This window comes from Cibotium barometz, chromosome 55 (genome assembly GCF_041138505.1).
Source record: "Cibotium barometz isolate CiBa-2024 chromosome 55, ASM4113850v1, whole genome shotgun sequence".
NCBI classification, from domain to species: domain Eukaryota; kingdom Viridiplantae; phylum Streptophyta; class Polypodiopsida; order Cyatheales; family Cibotiaceae; genus Cibotium; species Cibotium barometz.
In genome coordinates, this window is record NC_141100.1 from 8,242,366 (window position 1) to 8,253,348 (window position 10,983).

The window sequence follows — 10,983 nt, forward strand, 5'->3', positions numbered from 1 at the left end:
GTTTGTCAATAAAATGAAAAGCATCATGACCCAATTAGATGGCATAGATGCTAAGATTGGAAATAAATATGGAGTTGAAATAATCTTAAAAAGCATGCCAAAGGAATACAATGCACTTGTCACAACCCTGAAGAATCTACTAGAGCCAACATTTGATGGATGTGTCTTCTCCCTTTTGGAGAAGGAGAGAGAATTAAAACGAAGCAATACTACCACCGTTGAGCATGCATTGTTCAACAAAGGCAATGTGAAGTGTCACAATTGTGGCAGTAGGAAAGGACACTTTCAAAATGAATGCAAGTTCAAAGATAAGCCAAAGTGTAATCACTACAACAAGTTCATGCACAAAGAAGAAGATTGCAGATTGAAGAAAAGCGAAGGCAACTTTATGGGGACTACTTCAACCTAGATCCCTAGTGATCATCTCTTCTAAAGAGAAAGAAGGCAAACACCACTACTACCCTAGCCACTTGTTGTAAAAGAGAGGTCACCATATGAGTAGAAAACCATCTTATCATTTCATCTTATTTGTTGTGTGTATCTACCTGACCACCTGCTGAGAGTAGCCAATTGAGAGTAGCCAATTGAGCACCCAGGGGAGGTAATGTTTGTTGTAACTTACATCTGACCACCTTGAGTAGCCCAAAGATATGGCATCAAGGGGGGTGTTGAGAAGTGTGGTGCCATAGAGCACATGTAGAGACAAGGAGTGAGTAGGTGAGCATGAAGCCATATGGCAAAACTAGATTATACCACATGCATGGAACAAGTAAAGATGTACTCTACCCATATAAAAGGGGTCATTTTCAAGCAATGTAAGTACAAGCACTTGCACACATCTCAAGTCTCTCTATGAGTCCAAACTAATCTATCTTGGAATATAATTGATTTGAGTCTATTGCACATACACATCATCATCATGGGTGTAATTAGACACCATCCATCTTAGCTTAGAGTAATCATTCATCATTAGCATGTGATTAGCTTAATCCACTTACATTAGTGAAGGTACCACGGATTTCAACATAGATCAGACCTCGTCAAGGGAGTCTTGAGTTCAAGTAGTGATAGTGGGAGTTAAAGGCATTTCAATACTCTCATCTAGTGCTTGCAATCATGCTCAGTCTTGATTGAGTAGTACAGAGTAAAAAACACAGATATCGCATGCATTTTTAGCTTCAAGTGGATGACCATGAGAGTATTTTTGGAGCATTTTCAAGTGAGAAAGTGTGTTGATGACTAGATATCTATCATGATAGGGAGTCTACCCTCCATCATAGTACTTTTCCTTATTTCATGGTTGCACTTTTAGAGGCATTTCATATCTACTAATGTTGACATTTTCTTGTGTCTCAATTTTATCTTTGTACTTTATTAGTTTGATTGACCTTGATGATTATTTATGTTTTGCTGATTATGTCTCCAATTCTAATAAGTGTGTCTTTTATTTCGTACACCACCTTTGCTTTAAGATTTAAATTGTTATTTGTTTTCCCTAGATGCCCCTTGTCTCATGCAAGACCTTTTCTCTAAGCCTTATGCCTTGAATAATATAACAAAGAAGAACAAATTGAATATAAGAAAAATAATCATAGCCATGCTTTTGCACAAATACATGAACAGAATAATAAAAAACACCCCTAACTCAAGACACAAAGAAGAATTGAACATAAGAAAAACATTATCTTGAGTTGGGGGTATTTTTTATTTTTTCGTTCATTTCTTTGTGAAAAAGAATGGCTATGGTTATTTTTCTTATGTTTAATTTGTTCTTCTCCGTTATATTATTCAAGGCATATATTCAGAGAAATGTTCTTGCATGTGACAGTGGTGTTAGAGTTAAGGCTAAGTACATATGCTTGAAGAAGGACATATGTAAGAAGATAAATCAAAAATTAATTTTGATTCAAGGGTTTTGGAGCACAAAGTCCATGGGAAAATTATTTTTGGAAAAAAATTTCAAACACTTTATCAAATAGGAAAAGAATTTGCATGGGAAGAGGAAGGCCTACAAAAGCCTGAAAAACAAGAGGAACAAGAAAGCCAGCCAACAAGGGTACAAGTACTTTGTAAAAAAGGAAAAAGCTCACTAATATACAAAGGGATATGAAGGTAAAGTGGTGAAGACCTTTGGGTAAAGGAGTTCAATGGTTTATGTGATTTTTGTGGGCCCTTGGATGGATGGAGAATTAGATCAATGTCTTGGAATTCATGCCACTTTTCTCCCAAAACCACCTTAGTGCAAGCAAAAAATAGGCTTTCTCTACCAAAAAGTGGTTTTGAAAGATTCTAAAAGGTTTGTTGATCCTTCTTTATGGACGTGAAGGGAAAGGCTTGAGAATCATGCTTCCACTCTAGATTTCCTAATAGAGATAATGGAAAGCTTTGTATAATGGAGGGCTCTTAATTTTTCTTCTTTTTCCTCAATAAACAAGGCAGTAGCTTTCAATTAGTTGGGGAAAAAAATTAATTAATTGAGATAGTTCTTAATTTATTCCTAAATTTCTTTAATTAGAAATTGGTCATAATTGGCATCTGGCTTGCAATCTCTTACAGTCGAGCGGCGTTGTTTTCATAAGTGAGCTGCACAAAACTCTTTGTTATAAGCTTTAAAGCTAAGAATATTATAGGATTTAAAATATTAAAATTTTCAAAAAAATCAAAGAAAGCAGCTCTCTCATAGAGTCAGCAATTTCTCTTCACAATTAGGCAACCTTCAATAGTAGGCGCCATTGAGTTTAGAAGCTTATGATTATGTAATCAAGAGAAGGCTTCACAATTGATGTTTTTTTTGGTCTCACTCTCAAATTTGGACAAGTGGAGTTGAATTTATTCACCTTGAGCACAAGCGGTGTCGACTTAGAACGACTAGCTACTTATCTCTACTGCAACATATGAGTGACAAATAAGAAATCTTTATTGATTATTTCATTAAATATTTTCATAAATCAAATTTTCTTTTATTCTCTCCTCTATCACTACCATGGGAAGTAATCCTCTATCACTACCATTGAAAGATCCCTGTCCCCACCACCGCGCAACGAGAATTTAGGGGTGCTAGCAGCGAAAGTAGCACTTCTTGCGCGGGGGCCACGGTCCCTCACTCGGGCCTCGCCCACGGATATTCGGACAAGATACTTATCCATCGGTTCTTCCAAAACCGAACCTTACTAACTGAACTGAACTGACCGAACCCGTACGTCCCATAGTCAGATCAGGAAAAAGATTGCACTTGGATCATAGAGACCAACGCTTTTTTCCTCATTTTGAGAAGCACAGCCGTTGATTCTTTTTCATAGAATAATTTTTGTCTGGGATTTACTTCTTCATCTATCGTACCATAATAGAATTGAGTCTCAATTTAGGGATCCATCAGTCCAGCCTATAACCCCATCCAATCCCATAGGTTAGCCAATGTTAAAACCCTAAGATCTCTCTAGATAATTGTTATGCATAAACATGCATAAATCAGGCATAAACTCAACCACCCAACCACCCCCGAGCCCAAGGGATGCACACATGAATAATAATGAAATACATCATACCTCTACCTTGATGTCCCATACCATCAAGAGGTATAACTCCAATCCAATAGCATGTAGCTATAGTGTGAAATGGTAGATGAGTAGATATGAACCTCTACACAAGAGGGCATAACATAGCCTTGGCCTCATAAGCCCAAGCCTCCAAGCCTCCAAGCCCGCCCCATGCCCCTATTATATAGGAGGGCCCTCAAGTGACTCTTGACTTTCCATTTCCCATGTGTGACCCCCCTTGGATGCCTGACCCTAACCTTAACCCTTAAGGTTAGTCCTAACCCATGCTCCACTAGACCTTGTTCCCATGCTCCCATGCTCACAAGCCTAATGTGGGTTAGCCTTCTAGTATATGCACACATAATGTGTATATAACATAGCACACATAATGTACATATAACATACTTCCCCTCTCTCAAAACATTGCACTCTTGCAGAACTGCGCTGATCAATCTTAACCGACTCCCTATCTTTCCACCTAATTTAAACCTCAGGATAAGTTAACTGCAAAGTTTCCTTTCCCTGAATTCATGTACCATATCAGGTTCATGTGGAACATAGGATAAATCTTTGACTTCAACGAGTTCTTGAGGAATAACTCTGTTATCCTCACCTCCCAGTTTCCCTTTCAATCTATTGATATGAAGGACTGGATGAACTCAAACAATTGGAGGTAGTTTTAGTTCTTACGCAACCGTGTCAAAAGTGAAACACACTTTGAACACAAATTATAGCCATCAAAAGAAATTAAAGAACATGTCCAAAAAGAATGGCTAAACAATGGTAAAAAATCATGAATACATTGTTTAGAATTAATCCAAACAAAATATCCATTAATACGAGGTATAATCGTATTAATAATATGCGAATAACCCTCATCTATCTAATGTCAACACGAGAAAATGTACTTCAACATTAATAACCCTCAAAAATATTAAATTCTCGAGAAAAAGAATTATCATGATTTTTTCCTAATTTTTCCTAATTTTATAGGGCCTCAAAATATGATAATTTTGAATTCCACCAAACCTATCTTATGGCATTCCAAACCTATATTTTTTCAAAATTTTTTTAGCAATTTAATTTACCAAAATACCATTGATATTTTAAAATACCAATTTTTAGGATTTCTAAAAATAATTTCAAAATATTCCTAATTTTCCCTGAGAATCCCATCGTTCACGAAATTTCCAATTCCGCCTGACAATTCTCAAATCCAATGAAAATTTTTAATTTTAATGGATTTTTCTAAATTTTTAGGTCCAAAAATATAATTTTAAAAGAATTTGAATGGTCACGGGCGCTCGAATGGACACACCACATGCCAAACACCAACTCCACATTTTTTTGAAATTTAAAATAACCTTTGTCTAATTTTTTCCTAATTTTTAGGAATTTTTTAAAATTTTTTAAATTATCCCGAATGCATTTAGAATACGAACGGTCAAAAAATTTCAGAATTCCAAGGGTTTTCCCGGAATACGGAAAGCCAAAAGTTTTGGGAAAATGAAAAGACAAAAAAAATCAGAATGTGAAAGGTCAAAGGTTTCCGGAATACGGAAGGTCAAAAGTTTTTCCGGAATTCAGAAAGCCAAAAGATTTCGGGAAAACGGAAAGCCAAAGGTTTTCCGGAAGACGAAAAAGCCAAGAAATTTCAAGAAGAAATTTTCAAAGAATTTTCAGAGATTTTTTTTTCTCAAATCCCCCATTTTTCAGTATTTTCTAGGCTTTTTTCAAGCTTTTTTCTGAAATATTATCAAAAAGCTTTTTTTAAATAAAAAAACTTATTTTAAAAAAAATAAAAAAAATTTAAAAAGTTTTAGTAAGATTTTGAGCCTTTTTGATTTTTTCTAAGGGGGGGGGGGGGGGCGATTTTTTTCGCCCGGCTGCAGCGCACCCCCCCTCCCCCGCGGTGCGTAGAAGAGCCAAGAGAGATGGAGAGAGTGAAAACTCCCTCCTCACCTTCTTCTCCCCTCTTTCCTCTCCCTCTTCTTCCTTCCATTCTCTTTTCTCCCCTCTGATTATGTTAATCAGAGAGATTAACTTAATCTTTAATTAAGATTTTTAATTAAACTCCTAATCATAATTAACATTAATTATGATTAATGTTTAATTTAAAAAATTCCTTTTTAAGAGAAATTTCATGGAAAAAAGAAGGAAAAATCAGATTTGAGAGGCGGAGAGGACCCCACGCACACGAGAGAGCAATTTATGAATCAACACATTGTCCCCTACTGAATTTCAGTAGAAAATTGACAGAAATTTGATCGCATTCTCGCGGAAAAAACCCACAAAAATGTATAAAAATATATTTAAAATCATAAAAATGCTCAAAAAATTCCTAAAAAATTAGGAAAAAATTTCTAAAATTTCTAGAAATTTAGGGGATCCACTCTCTCAAAATATCCACCATAAACTTTATGGTATTTTTGAAAAAAAATCCATTAATGCTTGATTTTAACCATAAAAAATATGGGAAAATAGCATTAACTCACGGAATTCCCCCGCAACGTCGATTCGTCCATTGAATTGAAGTACCACACGTTCCAATCACCATATCGATGATCCATGTGCAATTCATCAACACAAATCAATAAAATAACATTTTATTAGTAAATATTAAAATTTACTAAAAAAATCAACAACAATTAAATAGAGATTGCTCTGATACCACTGTTATAACCCTAAGATCTCTCTAGATAATTGTTATGCATAAACATACATAAATTAGACATAAACTCAACCATCCAACCACTCCCGAGCCCAAGGACTGCACACATGAATAATAATGAAATACATCATACCTCTACCTTGATGTCCCATACCATGAAGAGGTATAACTCCAATCCAATAGCATGTAGCTATAGTGTGAAATGGTAGATGAATAGATATGGACCTCTACACAAGAGACCATAGCATAAACCTCCAAGTCTCCAAGCCCCCACAAGCCCCCTTGAGTGTGCCCCATGCCCCTATTATATATAGGAGGACCCTCAAGTGACTCTTGACTTTCCATTTTCCATGTGTGACCCTTGGATGCCTGACCCTAACCTTAACCCTTAAGGTTAGTCCTAATCCATGCTCCACTAGACCTTGTTCCCATGCTCCCATGCTCACAAGCCTAATGTGGGTTAGCCTCCTAGTATATGCACATATAATGTGTATATAACATAGCACACATAATGTACATATAACAGCCAATCGCCCAACCACTGTAGTGATGGGATCCAATTAGGAATTTGGTTAGGTTTTATCCCGGGTACCAGGGAAAAGAGTTCCCAGGCCCCCTAGCCGAATATTCATGCAAACTTAAAACTAGTCACACCACTTATACACCCAATATGAAATTGCCTTTTTCACAGATTCAGCTGTCTTTAAAACAATCATTTAATGAAATCATAGTGTCACTGATCATAATCCTCCAAAATCTCTGGTTGAATCCTAATTTCCAATCATTCCTTCATCAGTGTACCTATGGCATCATTGGCAGCCAGAACGCTCACCACCTGTCAGGGGCCTTTTCGATGGTTCCTAGCTCATAGTACTCGTCAATATATTCACATATCAAAATGGAATCTCCGTTGAAGATTAGCAAGATCAACCAACAAATCCATATAAAAGAACCATGGACTCATCTGTTGTTGAGGACCAGCAAGGTCAATCAACCAGATCCATGCCCGAATTCATAAAACAATTCTTACTCCTTGTTCCAATATCTTCCACGATGCACGTGTGGGTATCTTCGACGACCCAGAGCCCAAGCACCGTATGGTCAGCACCCTCTAGGATCCTTCGTAGGTGACCTAGCGCTTCACTCATAGGCCGCTTCCTTGGTCCCTCATCCACCGTACCGGAAGCTCACCATTTTAATCAAACCGAGGCTAGTCAAGACCTCGGCCGACCTTACTATGCGAGACCTCCTCCATTGACTCTCCTTCAGCTGTTGCAACTTTATCAGATTAGGTCTCCACGACCTCATTCACACAAGACAGTCAAAATGCTTCCCTAGCATTCTTGACATAAAACAGTCATTTTAAAAACAGGTCATAAATACAATTTCTATAGCGAACTCTCATCTTTCCACATTGTTCCACATCAATCCTCATTTATTTCATCTGTATTCCCATTCTCATCGCATCATAATCATTCAAATCACATATCACATCTATCCCAATTTACATCACATCTCATTTATTCACATCCCGATTCACAAGACATCACATCTCATTCATTCACATCCTGATTCACATGACATCACATCTCATTCATTCACATCCTGATTCACATGACATCAATTCATTCACATCCTGATTCACATGACATCACATCAATTCATGTCCATCACATCCATTTACACCCATCACATCACATTCATTCATATCCATCACATTCGTTCATTCATACCCACCACATGCATTCTCATAATCATCCCATCACATACATTCTATCCACATTATATCACATCACTTCTATTCAAATCATATCTCATTCATACACATCCATCCAATCGTTCACCTGTATGACTATCCACATCTATTCATACATTCATATCTATTACTTCACATCCACATATATTCATGTCACATCACATCTCTTTTCATCACATCATCACATTCTTTCGCATACACATCCACATCACATTCTTTCACATTCATTCACATCCATTCTTTCACATACATCCACTCACATCCCATATCATTCATTTACATCCTGATTCACATGACATCACATCTCATCTATTCATTCACATTTATCTGATTCACATCACATCTCATCACATCTATTCACCTCACATCTCTTCACCCCTATTCACCTCACATCTCTTCACCCCTATTCACATCACATCCATCCGTCCATTCATGCACATCTATCTGATTTACATCACACATCTCATCAAATCTATTCACCTCACTTATAATGTAATGTCTAGAGCCCAAGCTCTCATACCATGTAAGGAATTATAGCTTACCTATTAATACAAATACGTCTAGAACCTTCACATACCATGTAAGGAATTATATCTTATATGTTAATACAGATAGACTTAAAACCTTCACATAAGGAACAAGATCCAAGAGATGAGAAAGATAATAATTTTAAGTTAATATTATGAATTGTGATTATAACTATAGCAATTTTTCCTTCCACGTGTGAACTCCTTTAAGGGAGCTCAAATGATGATCTAGAAAGACATTGAGAAGACAGACTCTATACACTATGAATGATGGGAAAACAAAGCAATAAAGGTAGATCTCAAAATTGATAATTTGGAACATGGTGGAAGCTACCAAAAGTTTTTAATATACTAGGCCTGTCCATGTTTGACACCCTACATTGGGTCCAACTGGACCTAATTGGCCATATCCCACTAGAATAATAATGCACTAAACAAGAGATGTAAAATTCTAGTGGCCTCATTCAAGGTCATTTGGGTACCCATGTCGGCCTTGTAACCTGAGGACATTGTGTCCTAGGAGGATATCCCTCTATCCTTAGTGCAACTCCATATGGGTATATCAACCCGCACTTGCATGTAGCCTATCTTACATGATGCAAAACCTACCTATAGCACCTCTTAACCATTTGGCCATGCATGGCCCCAACTATGCTACTTTACATAAAGTGGCTTCTTTCACATCAATCTCTTTACAATTCTCTTTTAACAATCCTTTTTTTTCTTTCACATATTAGAAAATTAACTTTCAAATAAACCAAGAAATCTAAAATATAACTTGCACCACCAACATACTTAAAAACATACAACTTTACCACTCTACATAACCTTCTCTAATACCATGCTTAGAAATGAGGAGAGTAAGAGTCCATGCAGATATGATGATTCTTATCTCATAAAGATAACTAAACACCAATGAGAAGGAATTAAATGTCTAATATGAAGAATCAACACAAGTTTCAACACCATAAATTATTGTGGAGAAAATGACATTAATCAATATTATATTAGATTTCATAGTAGGGAAAATTAGATATGTAACATCCCACTAACCATGATGGGTATTTTATGGGTAGGAGAAACATATTGGGGGCTACAACTTTGTAGAAGAAAGTTCACCCACTATTTGTAACACCCAAATCTTTAAGTACCAAATTTATCTTTAAGCTCCACCATGAAGGTTTGGATAATTAACATGTAGTTAAAGGTCCACGTGGATTTAATTCAACAATCATTATTGCCCACATTAAAAGAAGTGGATGAAGTGCATCTATATCAATTATCAAGATCAAACCATTCAAGTCAAATTTCCACATCAACAATCTACTTCTTGTGGCCACCCATACCTAATGAGTCTTCCACATGCATGTGCATAGGGTCACTTTATCTTGACTTTAAAGAACTAGAAGTACACACGACAACAAGTTAGCTTTAGAAGTACAATGTATATCCTCAAATTTTCCATGCCTTCTCCATAAGAATACATGAATTAAAAGTTGATGGGACCAGGTTATTTGGTACATCTTCATTTCATTTGTCCACACCATCGGTGGTAGTTAATTTTTCCTCTTTATAACCTTCAATGGAAATAATACTTGCTATAAAATAAAAACAAGGTTATATAAATATGTTTGCCTATAGCATTCTAGTTTGTTCTTTCAAAGAAATATGTACACTTTTTGCTATATTGAATAATATGAGTCCTAACAAAATTCACTATCCCATAGCATATTTATTTAGATACATTAAAAAAATCTACATGCTTAGAGATCTTTGAAAGAGCTTCATGCATAAAATTCACGATCCCATTGCATTATCAAAATAGCTACATAATTAGAGCTATCAAACATATTCCATTTGTAGAAAAGAAGATATTATTTATTGTTTTCAATATGTATTCAAGAAACTCCATGAAGATAAAAACTCTTTGAGTTTTCAATAGGCTTCTGACTAAATTCTCTTAGACCCTTTACCATTCACAAACTATTGGAAAAAACTTACCTTTCAAAAGTGGCGCCTAGTTTTGAAAAAAGTAGTGGCATGCCATTGCAACCTCTTTATCAATATCAAGAGTGTTCATGAGCCCTCAAAATTGAAAATTTACCCTTCAATATTTTGTTATATTTTGCTAGGTGTTATAGCACATGTATACTAATGACAAAACTTTGAAAACACACTATCCATGTCTTGATGCTGGTTAGCACTATAGGGAATTTGTTCTAGGTTTCTAGAACATGAGAGAGATAGGGTGCTCACCACATGTAACTTTAGAGATGCGTAAATATATGTGTTTAGTCACACAACACTGTTGCGGATAAAATAGGTAATATTTTTTGAAAACGAGAAACATTTGGCATCTTTCAAAGATTCCATCAAAAAAGTTCAGTTTTTAACCTCTTTTTAAAAAGTGGTCTCCACATGCGTACAACATTGCCAAAAAATGATAATATTTTGGGCACTTTACATGTTTCTTACAAAAATTGACATGAAAAA